The sequence below is a fragment of the Procambarus clarkii genome, chromosome 77 (assembly GCF_040958095.1).
Source record: "Procambarus clarkii isolate CNS0578487 chromosome 77, FALCON_Pclarkii_2.0, whole genome shotgun sequence".
Lineage (NCBI taxonomy): Eukaryota > Metazoa > Arthropoda > Malacostraca > Decapoda > Cambaridae > Procambarus > Procambarus clarkii.
This window is the reverse complement of record NC_091226.1, coordinates 9,891,446-9,908,555: the sequence shown is the minus strand read 5'-3', so window position 1 is coordinate 9,908,555 and position 17,110 is coordinate 9,891,446.

Sequence of the window (17,110 nt, the reverse complement as noted above, 5' to 3'; positions counted from 1 at the left end):
CTGTGCCCTGCTTCGGTGCCCGTGACACCGCGCCCTGCTTCGGTGCCCGTGCCACCGCGCCCTGCTTCGGTGCCCGCGCCACCGCGCCCTGCTTCGGTGCCCGCGCCACCGCGCCCTGCTTCGGTGCCCGCGACACCGCGCCCTGCTTCGGTGCCCGCGACACCGCGCCCTGCTTCGGTGCCCGCGACACCGCGCCCTGCTTCGGTGCCCGAGACACCGCGCCCTGCTTCGGTGCCCGAGACACCGCGCCCTGCTTCGGTGCCCGAGACACCGCGCCCTGCTTCGGTGCCCGAGACACCGCGCCCTGCTTCGGTGCCCGAGACACCGCGCCCTGCTTCGGTGCCCGAGACACCGCGCCCTGCTTCGGTGCCCGAGACACCGCGCCCTGCTTCGGTGCCCGAGACACCGCGCCCTGCTTCGGTGCCCGTGACACCGCGCCCTGCTTCGGTGCCCGTGACACCGCGCCCTGCTTCGGTGCCCGTGACACCGCGCCCTGCTTCGGTGCCCGTGACACCGCGCCCTGCTTCGGTGCCCGTGACACCGCGCCCTGCTTCGGTGCCCGTGACACCGCGCCCTGCTTCGGTGCCCGTGACACCGCGCCCTGCTTCGGTGCCCGTGACACCGCGCCCTGCTTCGGTGCCCGTGACACCGCGCCCTGCTTCGGTGCCCGTGACACCGCGCCCTGCTTCGGTGCCCGTGACACCGCACTGCTTCGGTGCCCGTGCCCCCCCTGCTTCGGTGCCCGTGACACCGCGCCCTGCTTCGGTGCCCGTGACACCGCGCCCTGCTTCGGTGCCCGTGACACCGCGCCTGCTTCGGTGCCCGTGACACCGCGCCCTGCTTCGGTGCCCGTGACACCGCGCCCTGCTTCGGTGCCCGTGACACCGCGCCCTGCTTCGGTGCCCGTGACCACCGCGCCCTGCTTCGGTGCCCGTGACACCGCGCCCTGCTTCGGTGCCCGTGACACCGCGCCCTGCTTCGGTGCCCGTGACACCGCGCCCTGCTTCGGTGCCCGTGACACCGCGCCCTGCTTCGGTGCCCGTGACACCGCGCCCTGCTTCGGTGCCCGTGACACCGCGCCCTGCTTCGGTGCCCGTGACACCGCGCCCTGCTTCGGTGCCCGTGACACCGCGCCCTGCTTCGGTGCCCGTGACACCGCGCCCTGCTTCGGTGCCCGTGACACCGCGCCCTGCTTCGGTGCCCGTGACACCGCGCCCTGCTTCGGTGCCCGTGACACCGCGCCCTGCTTCGGTGCCCGTGACACCGCGCCCTGCTTCGGTGCCCGTGACACCGCGCCCTGCTTCGGTGCCCGTGACACCGCGCCCTGCTTCGGTGCCCGTGACACCGCGCCCTGCTTCGGTGCCCGTGACACCGCGCCCTGCTTCGGTGCCCGTGACACCGCGCCCTGCTTCGGTGCCCGTGACACCGCGCCCTGCTTCGGTGCCCGTGACACCGCGCCCTGCTTCGGTGCCCGTGACACCGCGCCCTGCTTCGGTGCCCGTGACACCGCGCCCTGCTTCGGTGCCCGTGACACCGCGCCCTGCTTCGGTGCCCGTGACACCGCGCCCTGCTTCGGTGCCCGTGACACCGCGCCCTGCTTCGGTGCCCGTGACACCGCGCCCTGCTTCGGTGCCCGTGACACCGCGCCCTGCTTCGGTGCCCGTGACACCGCGCCCTGCTTCGGTGCCCGTGACACCGCGCCCTGCTTCGGTGCCCGTGACACCGCGCCCTGCTTCGGTGCCCGTGACACCGCGCCCTGCTTCGGTGCCCGTGACACCGCGCCCTGCTTCGGTGCCCGTGACACCGCGCCCTGCTTCGGTGCCCGTGACACCGCGCCCTGCTTCGGTGCCCGTGACACCGCGCCCTGCTTCGGTGCCCGTGACACCGCGCCCTGCTTCGGTGCCCGTGACACCGCGCCCTGCTTCGGTGCCCGTGACACCGCGCCCTGCTTCGGTGCCCGTGACACCGCGCCCTGCTTCGGTGCCCGTGACACCGCGCCCTGCTTCGGTGCCCGTGACACCGCGCCCTGCTTCGGTGCCCGTGACACCGCGCCCTGCTTCGGTGCCCGTGACACCGCGCCCTGCTTCGGTGCCCGTGACACCGCGCCCTGCTTCGGTGCCCGTGACACCGCGCCCTGCTTCGGTGCCCGTGACACCGCGCCCTGCTTCGGTGCCCGTGACACCGCGCCCTGCTTCGGTGCCCGTGACACCGCGCCCTGCTTCGGTGCCCGTGACACCGCGCCCTGCTTCGGTGCCCGTGACACCGCGCCCTGCTTCGGTGCCCGTGACACCGCGCCCTGCTTCGGTGCCCGTGACACCGCGCCCTGCTTCGGTGCCCGTGACACCGCGCCCTGCTTCGGTGCCCGTGACACCGCGCCCTGCTTCGGTGCCCGTGACACCGCGCCCTGCTTCGGTGCCCGTGACACCGCGCCCTGCTTCGGTGCCCGTGACACCGCGCCCTGCTTCGGTGCCCGTGACACCGCGCCCTGCTTCGGTGCCCGTGACACCGCGCCCTGCTTCGGTGCCCGTGACACCGCGCCCTGCTTCGGTGCCCGTGACACCGCGCCCTGCTTCGGTGCCCGTGACACCGCGCCCTGCTTCGGTGCCCGTGACACCGCGCCCTGCTTCGGTGCCCGTGACACCGCGCCCTGCTTCGGTGCCCGTGACACCGCGCCCTGCTTCGGTGCCCGTGACACCGCGCCCTGCTTCGGTGCCCGTGACACCGCGCCCTGCTTCGGTGCCCGTGACACCGCGCCCTGCTTCGGTGCCCGTGACACCGCGCCCTGCTTCGGTGCCCGTGACACCGCGCCCTGCTTCGGTGCCCGTGACACCGCGCCCTGCTTCGGTGCCCGTGACACCGCGCCCTGCTTCGGTGCCCGTGACACCGCGCCCTGCTTCGGTGCCCGTGACACCGCGCCCTGCTTCGGTGCCCGTGACACCGCGCCCTGCTTCGGTGCCCGTGACACCGCGCCCTGCTTCGGTGCCCGTGACACCGCGCCCTGCTTCGGTGCCCGTGACACCGCGCCCTGCTTCGGTGCCCGTGACACCGCGCCCTGCTTCGGTGCCCGTGACACCGCGCCCTGCTTCGGTGCCCGTGACACCGCGCCCTGCTTCGGTGCCCGTGACACCGCGCCCTGCTTCGGTGCCCGTGACACCGCGCCCTGCTTCGGTGCCCGTGACACCGCGCCCTGCTTCGGTGCCCGTGACACCGCGCCCTGCTTCGGTGCCCGTGACACCGCGCCCTGCTTCGGTGCCCGTGACACCGCGCCCTGCTTCGGTGCCCGTGACACCGCGCCCTGCTTCGGTGCCCGTGACACCGCGCCCTGCTTCGGTGCCCGTGACACCGCGCCCTGCTTCGGTGCCCGTGACACCGCGCCCTGCTTCGGTGCCCGTGACACCGCGCCCTGCTTCGGTGCCCGTGACACCGCGCCCTGCTTCGGTGCCCGTGACACCGCGCCCTGCTCCGGTGCCCGTGACACCGCGCCCTGCTTCGGTGCCCGTGACACCGCGCCCTGCTTCGGTGCCCGTGACACCGCGCCCTGCTTCGGTGCCCGTGACACCGCGCCCTGCTTCAGGATGCCCCGACTCCGCGCCCTGCTCAGGCATCCCCGACTCCGCGCCCTGCTCAGGCAGTCCCCGACTCCGCGCCCTGCTCAGGCAGTCCCCGACTCCGCGCCCTGCTCAGGCAGTCCCCGACTCCGCGCCCTGCTCAGGCAGTCCCCGACTCCGCGCCCTGCTCAGGCGTCCCCGACTCCGCGCCCTGCTCAGGCGATCCCCGACTCCGCGCCCTGCTCAGGCAGTCCCCGACTCCGCGCCCTGCTCAGGCATCCCCGACTCCGCGCCCTGCTCAGGCATCCCCGACTCCGCGCCCTGCTCAGGCATCCCCGACTCCGCGCCCTGCTCAGGCATCCCCGACTCCGCGCCCTGCTCAGGCATCCCCGACTCTGCGCCCTGCTCAGGCATCCCCGACTCCGCGCCCTGCTCAGGCATCCCCGACTCCGCGCCCTGCTCAGGCATCCCCGACTCCGCGCCCTGCTCAGGCATCCCGACTCCGCGCCCTGCTCAGGCATCCCCGACTCCGCGCCCTGCTCAGGCATCCCCGACTCCGCGCCCTGCTCAGGCATCCCCGACTCCGCGCCCTGCTCAGGCATCCCCGACTCCGCGCCCTGCTCAGGCATCCCCGACTCCGCGCCCTGCTCAGGCATCCCCGACTCCGCGCCCTGCTCAGGCATCCCCGACTCCGCGCCCTGCTCAGGCATCCCCGACTCCGCGCCCTGCTCAGGCATCCCCGACTCCGCGCCCTGCTCAGGCATCCCCGACTCCGCGCCCTGCTCAGGCATCCCCGACTCCGCGCCCTGCTCAGGCATCCCCGACTCCGCGCCCTGCTCAGGCATCCCCGACTCCGCGCCCTGCTCAGGCATCCCCGACTCCGCGCCCTGCTCAGGCATCCCCGACTCCGCGCCCTGCTCAGGCATCCCCGACTCCGCGCCCTGCTCAGGCATCCCCGACTCCGCGCCCTGCTCAGGCATCCCCGACTCCGCGCCCTGCTCAGGCATCCCCGACTCCGCGCCCTGCTCAGGCATCCCCGACTCCGCGCCCTGCTCAGGCATCCCCGACTCCGCGCCCTGCTCAGGCATCCCCGACTCCGCGCCCTGCTCAGGCATCCCGACTCCGCGCCCTGCTCAGGCATCCCCGACTCCGCGCCCTGCTCAGGCATCCCCGACTCCGCGCCCTGCTCAGGCATCCCCGACTCCGCGCCCTGCTCAGGCATCCCCGACTCCGCGCCCTGCTCAGGCATCCCCGACTCCGCGCCCTGCTCAGGCATCCCCGACTCCGCGCCCTGCTCAGGCATCCCCGACTCCGCGCCCTGCTCAGGCATCCCCGACTCCGCGCCCTGCTCAGGCATCCCCGACTCCGCGCCCTGCTCAGGCATCCCCGACTCCGCGCCCTGCTCAGGCATCCCCGACTCCGCGCCCTGCTCAGGCATCCCCGACTCCGCGCCCTGCTCAGGCATCCCCGACTCCGCGCCCTGCTCAGGCATCCCCGACTCCGCGCCCTGCTCAGGCATCCCCGACTCCGCGCCCTGCTCAGGCATCCCCGACTCCGCGCCCTGCTCAGGCATCCCCGACTCCGCGCCCTGCTCAGGCATCCCCGACTCCGCGCCCTGCTCAGGCATCCCCGACTCCGCGCCCTGCTCAGGCATCCCCGACTCCGCGCCCTGCTCAGGCATCCCCGACTCCGCGCCCTGCTCAGGCATCCCCGACTCCGCGCCCTGCTCAGGCATCCCCGACTCCGCGCCCTGCTCAGGCATCCCCGACTCCGCGCCCTGCTCAGGCATCCCCGACTCCGCGCCCTGCTCAGGCATCCCCGACTCCGCGCCCTGCTCAGGCATCCCCGACTCCGCGCCCTGCTCAGGCATCCCCGACTCCGCGCCCTGCTCAGGCATCCCCGACTCCGCGCCCTGCTCAGGCATCCCCGACTCCGCGCCCTGCTCAGGCATCCCCGACTCCGCGCCCTGCTCAGGCATCCCCGACTCCGCGCCCTGCTCAGGCATCCCCGACTCCGCGCCCTGCTCAGGCATCCCCGACTCCGCGCCCTGCTCAGGCATCCCCGACTCCGCGCCCTGCTCAGGCATCCCCGACTCCGCGCCCTGCTCAGGCATCCCCGACTCCGCGCCCTGCTCAGGCATCCCCGACTCCGCGCCCTGCTCAGGCATCCCCGACTCCGCGCCCTGCTCAGGCATCCCCGACTCCGCGCCCTGCTCAGGCATCCCCGACTCCGCGCCCTGCTCAGGCATCCCCGACTCCGCGCCCTGCTCAGGCATCCCCGACTCCGCGCCCTGCTCAGGCATCCCCGACTCCGCGCCCTGCTCAGGCATCCCCGACTCCGCGCCCTGCTCAGGCATCCCCGACTCCGCGCCCTGCTCAGGCATCCCCGACTCCGCGCCCTGCTCAGGCATCCCCGACTCCGCGCCCTGCTCAGGCATCCCCGACTCCGCGCCCTGCTCAGGCATCCCCGACTCCGCGCCCTGCTCAGGCATCCCCGACTCCGCGCCCTGCTCAGGCATCCCCGACTCCGCGCCCTGCTCAGGCATCCCCGACTCCGCGCCCTGCTCAGGCATCCCCGACTCCGCGCCCTGCTCAGGCATCCCCGACTCCGCGCCCTGCTCAGGCATCCCCGACTCCGCGCCCTGCTCAGGCATCCCCGACTCCGCGCCCTGCTCAGGCATCCCCGACTCCGCGCCCTGCTCAGGCATCCCCGACTCCGCGCCCTGCTCAGGCATCCCCGACTCCGCGCCCTGCTCAGGCATCCCCGACTCCGCGCCCTGCTCAGGCATCCCCGACTCCGCGCCCTGCTCAGGCATCCCCGACTCCGCGCCCTGCTCAGGCATCCCCGACTCCGCGCCCTGCTCAGGCATCCCCGACTCCGCGCCCTGCTCAGGCATCCCCGACTCCGCGCCCTGCTCAGGCATCCCCGACTCCGCGCCCTGCTCAGGCATCCCCGACTCCGCGCCCTGCTCAGGCATCCCCGACTCCGCGCCCTGCTCAGGCATCCCCGACTCCGCGCCCTGCTCAGGCATCCCCGACTCCGCGCCCTGCTCAGGCATCCCCGACTCCGCGCCCTGCTCAGGCATCCCCGACTCCGCGCCCTGCTCAGGCATCCCCGACTCCGCGCCCTGCTCAGGCATCCCCGACTCCGCGCCCTGCTCAGGCATCCCCGACTCCGCGCCCTGCTCAGGCATCCCCGACTCCGCGCCCTGCTCAGGCATCCCCGACTCCGCGCCCTGCTCAGGCATCCCCGACTCCGCGCCCTGCTCAGGCATCCCCGACTCCGCGCCCTGCTCAGGCATCCCCGACTCCGCGCCCTGCTCAGGCATCCCCGACTCCGCGCCCTGCTCAGGCATCCCCGACTCCGCGCCCTGCTCAGGCATCCCCGACTCCGCGCCCTGCTCAGGCATCCCCGACTCCGCGCCCTGCTCAGGCATCCCCGACTCCGCGCCCTGCTCAGGCATCCCCGACTCCGCGCCCTGCTCAGGCATCCCCGACTCCGCGCCCTGCTCAGGCATCCCCGACTCCGCGCCCTGCTCAGGCATCCCCGACTCCGCGCCCTGCTCAGGCATCCCCGACTCCGCGCCCTGCTCAGGCATCCCCGACTCCGCGCCCTGCTCAGGCATCCCCGACTCCGCGCCCTGCTCAGGCATCCCCGACTCCGCGCCCTGCTCAGGCATCCCCGACTCCGCGCCCTGCTCAGGCATCCCCGACTCCGCGCCCTGCTCAGGCATCCCCGACTCCGCGCCCTGCTCAGGCATCCCCGACTCCGCGCCCTGCTCAGGCATCCCCGACTCCGCGCCCTGCTCAGGCATCCCCGACTCCGCGCCCTGCTCAGGCATCCCCGACTCCGCGCCCTGCTCAGGCATCCCCGACTCCGCGCCCTGCTCAGGCATCCCCGACTCCGCGCCCTGCCTCAGGCATCCCCGACTCCGCGCCCTGCTCAGGCATCCCCGACTCCGCGCCCTGCTCAGGCATCCCCGACTCCGCGCCCTGCTCAGGCATCCCCGACTCCGCGCCCTGCTCAGGCATCCCCGACTCCGCGCCCTGCTCAGGCATCCCCGACTCCGCGCCCTGCTCAGGCATCCCCGACTCCGCGCCCTGCTCAGGCATCCCCGACTCCGCGCCCTGCTCAGGCATCCCCGACTCCGCGCCCTGCTCAGGCATCCCCGACTCCGCGCCCTGCTCAGGCATCCCCGACTCCGAGCCCTGCTCAGGCGCCGCTGCCACAGAGCTCTGTGCCACAGCTGGTTGTACCTTGGTGTCATGTACAGTTTGTTTGAAGACATTAGAAATTGCTATGCAGGCATTAATTAGTAATTCTCTGTTTTCGGCGGGAGTTTTATCCAGGATTTCCATCAATTTCAAAAAAGTTACATCATCCTTTTTGCAGAGCCAGTACACAGAGTGGTCACTGGGACCATTTCTCCTTGAATTGTTAGTCATGTTGGCACATTTTTTGTGTATGGCTGCTGAACAGAGTTGGCATTGAAAGCTCTGTTGGTAATCTGCCTTCATGTTGCATTCTATGCACGTTTTTATCAAAGCCATTTTTTGAACACTTCTGTTCAGTGGTGATGGTCTTACAAGGTGGGGTGTTGACCGGTGGGGGAGTTGACCGCGGGTGCTGGCCGTGGGAGCTGGCCGTGGGTGTTGACCGTGGGGTTTACCAACTTGAGATAGGCCTGGAAGAGGCTGTATGGACGGCCAGTGTTGCTACCACGTGTCGCACTCTTAATTTGTTTTGTTCACTTGTTAGATTACATTACTTGCATTTTCCCACTAGTTATCTTACAGTGGATGCGTCTAGTTTCTGTGTCTGGGCACTAGTTACCTGAGTACGTTACACTATTTGAAAAAATACACACACAGAGGGTACTGGGGTGGGCCTACCTCCAAATGGCCCTTGTTTACATACACACGACGGACTTATTTTGTGTATAATTTGTTCACTTGATATTAAATATGTTATCTTAATTTTTATTATAATAGACACAAGTTTTGCATAGAGAGCTTAGCACTATGGGCACTGATTACTTGATGTTTCAATAGCGAGAGATGTGATTTATTGACGACTTGGCAACTATCGCCTAAGGCCTCCTGGCACCACGAGGGCAGGCCTTGACTACACACGAATTTCACTTATTTTTCCTTTAACACAAACGGTCGGATGTTAATCACTATGATATATTGGTTAATATGTTGAGACACACTTTAAAAGTTATCTGACTGTGTTTAGTTCCTGTATCATTGAAATGTCCCTAGATATATATATTGTTTTCCGCAGAGCTCGCACCGCGTGGCCCTTCCCCTCTCACACCCAAAACAAAACCCCAAAGGAAAGAGCCGACGAAAAAACACACTGGAACCGAAGGGGCACTACCAACCGAGGAGAAGACAGAGCACGCTGACCAGAGACCAGGATGGTGCAAGCGGCGCACGAACAGGCCGGAGGTGAAACGACGCACAAGACAGCTGACTAACGGTGCAGAAGCAACACCAAGACCGAAAGCAAGCTGAAGCGGCTCCGCCTGCGCCGCACGAAAAGAGGAGACAGTATGTGGCAAGACGACGGCCCCCAACCCCCACCAGAAAACCAAGCCGAGAGTAAACCAAGCCAACAAGAGTAACCACCTAAGAAGGGACAGGAAAAGGAAGGACCGCCAAAATACCCCATACTGCCGCCAAGAGAAGCACGCAGGTGGGACACCTACCACGAAGCCACCCGGCCACCAACCGGAGGCGAGACCGCGAGGCAGAACATAAGCAGCCCCGACAAGGCCCCTCCGAGCCCAGGAAAAGGCGGAGCCGCGGGTAGATCTCGGGCGCGACCACCGAAACCCAGGCGGCACAAGGAGATGGAACGTCTGCCAAACAGAAAAACTCCCCAAAGCATGCAAGCCCGCCAGGAGTTCAGAAACGACGGGTCCGACGAGAGACATCGCAAGACCCCCCCCCCCAAAAATAACGGCAGGGCAAGCTAGGAAACCAAAGGCGGAAGGGTCGCCGCCAGAACAGTACCCGAACCAAGGGGTACGAACAACTGCAATAGACCGAGACAAAGAAGCACATCACAGGACACAGGCTGACCAACGCCTAAGAACACACGCAGAACATCCCTGCTGCAGAGGAGGCAGGAAGAAAGAGCAGAAGCACAAAAACCCCAGGAGAACAACCAGGGGTGGACAATCAGGCAGGGACAGAAAAACCCCCACACAATCCCCAGGCACAAAACGGCAGCAAAGTGCCACTCCACAACCGGACACAGGAACAAGGACACGCCACCATGAAACATGGTACCAATGCACACGTGCAGCAGCAGCAACAGGCACCACTGCAACATGCAACATGTAAGTAGCAACTCCCTTCTGCAAAGGCAGAGAACGGAGCAGGCAGACCCCAGACAGGGCCAACGGAGACACGACAAAACCCTGCAGGCCCAGAAACCTGCACCAGGCGACCGATGGCGGAGAAACCCCGCTCGATACCTGCTGGATGAGGTACTGGGAGCTCTTTTACACCTGAAGCCCGGCCCAAGGCCAGGCTAGACCGGCCAGAGGGTGGCCCACCAGGCACCTGCTAGGAGCAGTCCACCGGCCCACATACTCCCACAACCAGGACGGGCCGGAACTGTGATACGAAAACAGGCTAGTGCGCCCTGGAAGTCCACGGACGAACCAGCAAGAAGGCTTATGCTCGCAAGTAGGTTGTGTAACAAGCACAGACCTCTGATGGTAATACAGTGTTCCCCAATTGTGCCAATAGCACCACTGCACTCCACTGGTACTATCCCGCAAGTTCTACCAGATAGGCGGGACCCAAAAGCCAGAGCTCAAATCCTGCAAGCACAGCCAGGAGCCTAACCAGGCGAGTACAGAACCAACCCTACAACCCCCACACCTCACAACAATAAAAAAGGAGGGTCCCCTGAATGACTCCAGCATGGGTTGGACATGCACATGAGGGGGACAGGAAGGGTTGAAAAAGGGACAGTCACTGGTGTGCGAACGGTCTCAGTCGTACAAAAATATACCTAAATAAAGATAGGTATATAAACAACACCGCATCCAGCGCCCGGCCAAAAGACGCCAGACCACAGAAACTCACCTGGCGAATGGTGGTACGAACTTGACACGACTCAACCATGCCCAGAAGAACCTGGGAGCACCGCCAGGTGAAGACGCCAGAGCCGGACCCTTCCGGACCCGCAGGAGAGCAGGGAGAGGCGAAGGAGGCGGTCCACACCCATGACACAGGGAAAACCGCGGTGTCCTCCCCACAACTGGGAACCAGGACAACCCCGGCGTGAAGGGGCACATACCGCAGCCAGGGAGAAGAACGAGAGGTGAAGCACTGTAGCAAAAACGGCCCAAAACACCAGCACTGAAACACCGCCCAGACCAAAACAAACTCCACGGCGCATGCGCATAACACGCTGGCCGAACCGCACACCCTCCCTGCGGGAAGGCGCCAGCCAGGACTACTGCACGAGAAAAGTAGCCAAAAGAGGAAGCAGGAAGCAGGAACAATAAAACCGGCCAAAGAAGCAAAGAGCCCAAAAAGTAGCCCAACCGGGCGACAAGTAGCCCAACCGGGCGACAAGTAGCCCAACCGGGCGACAAGTAGCCCAACCGGGCGACAAGTAGCCCAACCGGGTGACAAGTAGCCCAACAGGGCGACAAGTAGCCCAACAGGGCGACAAGGACGAGGAGCCGACAGACGTTCCAATAATGCGGGAAGTAGCGAAAAACCTTCCCGTACCCTCGAGAACACAGAAGCCAACACTAGTCCCGAAGGCACACGAAGGCGCAGGCGCACCCGAGATCAGACGTCACGCAGAACCCCATCGAACGGGGAAACATGACGAAAATACCGTCCCAAAAAGGGGCGGGAGGAAACATCCACCCACAGGACGGAACCAACCGACTCAAAGGCCAAGGAACCGAGCCCGGGGAGAGGCCGACGCCCATCAGCACGTATGGCGAGTGGGGAGGAAAAACCCCACTCCGCGTAACCACAAGCCCCGCCTAGAGGGGGATAAAAACCCCCACGGGGTCCAACGGGGCCAAGGCCCCCCAAGTCAGCCCCTTCCCAGCCCCGGGAACCTACACCGACAGGCCCCGGGGCCGAGCCGTTCCCCCAAAGCCCCGGCCGTACCAGAAAACCGGGGCAGCCGTGAAAACACTAAGGAAGGGAGCCCACTGGCAGACTCGTACAACACGGCTGGAGGAACAGGCTCAAATGCCCCCGTCACTACCCCGGAAGGGGAATTCCCCGAGACTGCCCGAGTCTCAACACCATCAAAAACCCCGCCCCGAACCTACAGACGGTAAGGAACCGGATGCAGGCAGGAAGGGTGATCCAGGGGAAAGACAAAGGGGGCGTGGATGGAACCGAAGCAACCAACACCCCCAAGTCCCAAAACAAACTACAACGGGGCAGCGCCGGGGCTCCCGGGGAGGAAACCACGAGAACGTTGCCACCACCAAGGCTCAAGTGCAACGCCCCTGCTGCACGCACCCGCTTTGTTAGCACAACTGGGTAACCGAGCCACAACGAGCAACCAAACTCGCAGGACTCCGGGTCGAAGGTGTCACCGACCCCACAGGCAGCAGACGGAGGCAAAACAGAGAGTCACCCAGAGACAAAGGGTGAGAGCAACCCTCAAACTCGCTGGAAGCGAGGGGGGGACTCTGGGGTCACATCCATCGGACCCGCGCGCCCCCAGGGGTTTCCCAGCGTCCCGAGCGTTTACTATAAGAGGACTCGCGCTCAGGTAATCCCAGGCAGGGTACTACTAACCGGCACCCAAAGCTACCAAACAACTTTTTAACCCCCGGGACGTGTACACTCACGGGGCCTAGCAGGGGTACCACCAGAAAATACTCAGAACACAAGGGACACAAGGGGCAAGAACGAAGGCAGACCCCCCACCAGGTAGATAAACAAAAAGAAAAAGAAAACCCCGCAAGAGGACAGCATACCCAAGCGGAACAGAGCCGGCCGCTATGATTGGTAAAGACAAGCTGCACAGTACCCTTCGCCCTACCAGTGCAAAAACTGCCCCTTACTCCTAAGGCGAACAAGGGAGACAGAACACCCAAGCACACAAAGAGCGGCCGAAAACCAAGCAGTAAACGGCCAAGCAGGGGCAAGACCCAAGGAACTTGTGGAAGGTGGCCCCAAGCTCCAAGGGCAGTAGTTACAGGGCACCTAGGAAAGGGAACCCCTAGGCGCATGCAGCCCGAGTACTGAAGAATCACTCCCGGCTCACGCACCACCTAGAAAACAGACACCACACTCTAGGTACAGTGCTGAAACAACCAATGGAGCCGGAGCACATAACCGTTGCCTATAGCATCAGCCGAAGAACTGATGGGTGGATAGCCGGCGTGGGAGGTCTGGGGCTCCCCCTTCCCCCTTCCCCCTCCCGGGGATGGAGCTGCGCAGAGAGCGGCGCGGTGACGTATGACGTCATACTAGTTTCCTTGTTTTCTGTTGAAGAGTTCTATCCACTAGTTCGGCTTTAGGTAGCAATTTTCACCAGAATAGGGGTTTGTTTTGGAATGCTTACCTTTCTGGATGCTTGACCCGGTCGATGGCAGACATAGAATACTTCCAACCACACGGGGGTTTCTATAAGCCATTGCTCCCCTTGCCTCTGAGGGGGCCAGGATCTGGCCGTGGTCCCCGGTATGCCCTAGAACTCCATACACATGACTGATGCCAAAGTCTGACATTAGCATATCAGCCGGTAAAGCTCCGGGGAGCCGATGGGGCTCCCCCAGAAAAATCTTTTTTTTTTTTTCTTAAAATTTTTTTCCAATTAAACTAATTATAATATTTGTTTAATATATGCTATTGTGATAGCAAAGAGTTGTAGCTATGATTTCAGTTGACACTTTTGATTGATAATCGTGTGACGATAATCTCTTTCAAGAGAGATTGAGCCTGCTCTTCCCTACATCATTACATCAAAGTACAAGATACTATATAGAAGATACGTCCACCAGTATCGCCAAACATTTTGCCCAGAGAGCAAATCGTACCCTGCACACCCCAACACCTGGCCACAGCCCGTAACCAGCAAACTGCTCATCCTCTGCCTGCCTGTTGCTGATTGGCTGGTGTCTCGTCGCACCTGCACTCCGCCACCACCACAAGTCGACGTCTGGGCTGCAGCGCGCCAGTCTCGTCGGAATATCTTTGTGCTCCATGAAGTTGACATCTCTCGCTGGTAGACTAAGCCTTGGCTTTCGTGTACTAAGGGAGGTGACAACTTGAAGCCAGTATTCCAGCACCCATATTATTTTATTTTGCTATCACTGTAACTTACTTGTCTTAGCGTAACTTTTCATTTGCCAGTGATTATTCATGTTATTTTGTTTGTTGACTTGTCCTGCATTTTATGAGATTGCCTTTATTCATGTCTTGTTTTCTAGAGTAATTAAAATTTCATTGTTTATATACTTGTGTTTTGTGTGTCTTCCTATTACCTTACCACAGACGAAAGGACAAACTTTTCTCTTTTTTTTTGTGATGTGACGAGGCCCTGCCCTCAGCTTTTGAAACAGCCGAACACCAACGCTTTACCGTCACAATCGATTTTGACCATTTTTGCATAATTTTCACAACTACTTCAATATTTTTTTTCTCCCTTCCTATTTATGCTACGATGCTGAAACTTGGACCAGATGAAACACTTTTCATATAGAACTTGTCAAAAAAGTTTGATTGAAATCGAACGAGTTTTCATTTTTGCATTTTTGGACCCAGATGCCAATTAGACGCCCCCTTAAGCACCCTGGCAAACACTTCATCCGGCCCTGGGGATTTGTTTGGTTTGAGTTTTACTATTTGTTTAAGAACATCCTCCCTGGTAACTGCTAAACTCGTCAACCTGTCCTCGTCCCCACCCACATAGACTTGTTCGGCTGAAGGCATATTGTTAAGTTCCTCTTTAGTAAATACAGATACAAAATATTTATTAAAAATACTACTCATCTCTTCATCACTATCTGTTATTTGACCTGTCTCAGTTTTTAATGGACCTATCCTTTCCCTAGTCTTAGTTCGATAAAACTGAAAAAACCCTTTAGGATTTGTCTTTGCTTGCCCTGCTATGCGAACTTCATAGTTTCTTTTTGCTTTCCTTATCTCTTTTTTAACATTTCTAACCAGTTGTATGAATTCCTGTTCTAAAGTGACCTCCCCATTTTTAATCTTTTTGTACCAAGCTCTCTTTTTACCTATAAGGTTCTTCAAATTCTTTGTTATCCACTTTGGGTCATTAGTATTCGATCTATTCAATTTGTATGGTATACTACGTTCCTGTGCTTTGTTTAGAATATTCTTAAATAAGTTATATATTGAATCCACATCGAAATCCCCATTTACGTCACCTATCGCTTGGTTCATGTCTCGCTCCAAGACCGGCCAACACCCCATACCCAAGACTTTCCAATCAATTTGACCCAAAAAATTTCTTAGGCTATTAAAATCAGCTTTTCGGAAATCTGGCACTTTAACAGAATTTTCTCCTACAGGTCTATTCACAGAGAAATCACACAGCAGACAGCAGACGACGCTACAATTACGATGTCACATCCCTAAAAAAAATAGCTCGTATGGGCCAATAGCAGCTGCCTCGTATGGGCAAATAGCAGCTGCCTCGTATGGGCCAATAGCAGCTGCCTCGTATGGGCCAATAGCAGCTGCCTCGTATGGGCCAATAGCAGCTGCCTCGTATGGGCCAATAGCAGCTGCCTCGTATGGGCCAATAGCAGCTGTCTCCTATGGGCCAATAGCAGCTGCCTCCTATGGGCCAATAGCAGCTGCCTCATATGGGTCAATAGCAGCTGCCTCGTATGGGCCAATAGCAGCTGCCTCGTATGGGCCAATCCTGGTCACTAATTTCTGTAAATGAATAATTGACCACAATTTTTTTTTTGAAAAGGAACCTAAGAAGTCGTTTGAAGATTCCTAGATGGACGAAATAATGCTGTGGTGCTGTTGCCAGCGCTGTGAACATCGTAAACAGCATTGAATCACTGATATTTGAACATTGTACCCAGTCATTATCACACTCGGGCTCTTCTATAATACTATTATGGCTAAATAAAACAGATTATATATATATATATTTTGACAATATAAGGCAATGCTGTGGTCACACGCTGAACAGCAGTGCTGTGCGCTCATGCTGCGAGCGCCAGCCTTGATTGTTCACTCACTACTGAGGCTCTGACACCCGGCAATGTGGACCATTATTTTTTTTAAAGATGACGTCTGTTTACAAGAGCCCTGAGGAAGCTGATGTGAACCCCATGTATACCTGGTTGATACCTGGTTGATGGGGTTCTGGGAGTTCTTCTACTCCCCAAGCCCGGCCCGAGGCCTGTATCCGTGTGAGTTTTGAATGGAACGTGAAAAATAAAAACACCTGGAGGCGCGTTGCGTACCCGAAGCCTGGGCCTGCAGGCGTGTTGCGCAGTTAAAGGGTTAATGAACTGTACAGTAATTTTAAGTGTTATTTTAGTGTTGTGTTAGTATAGGTTATGTAAATTGTTAAGAATTCTTAACTTCAAGATGTGTGGCATCAATCATTACAGTCTCCGTGGTGTAGTGGTAAGACACTCGCCTGGTGTTCCGCGAGCGCTATGTCATGGGTTCGTATCCTGGCCGGGGAGGATTTACTGGGCGCAGTTCCTTAACTGTAGCCTCTGTTTAACGCAACAGTAAAATGTGTACTTGGATGAAAAAACGATTCTTCGCGGCAGGGGATCGTATTCCAGGGACCTGCCCGAATCGCTACGCGTACTAGTGGCTGTACAAGAATGTGACAACTCTTGTATATATCTCAAAAAAAAAAAATCAAGAAGACGAACACCAACAAGGTAAGTTGAGGTTTCTAGTTGAATATTTAATAATTATATGTGGCAAGGCATTCAAATTATGTTGTTTGTAGTATAAAAGTAGTTGGAAATTGTCACTTTTGGACTCGTAGGTGAAAAAGTACCATTATCCAAAAAATGTAATAATCCGGCTGGGGGTCCTTTCCATATAGTCCGGATGATCGAGTGGAGACAGTACATCATATATATTTTTGCTTACAGATTTTGTTTAGTAATAATATTAGGATAATAAAAAGTTATAAAATACTTGTTTCATGAATGCTTTATTAGATGGAGATTCTCCAGGCTGTCCCTGGCTGGCTGGCAGTCTACTGAGCCATTTCCCAGAGGGGTCTTGGGGAGGGGGGAGGCAGAAAGTGAGGGTGTGGGGGTAGAGGTTCAGTGAGGGTGAGGGAGGGGATGAAAGGGGTAGGCAGCCTGCTTGCCATGTGAGGACCCTCTGATACAAAGACAAACCCAATACCGACCTTCGGTAATATCGACCGCCAGACCGTTATATGAGGCTCTAAATACCGGTCTACCAAACCGGTCGTTATTACCGGCAGATCGGTATAAAAGAGGCCGTTAAATTGAGTGGATACTGTACCTGTATATCATACTTGCCATCGACTGGGGAGGGCATGCAGAAAGGAAGGCGAAACAAAACAGA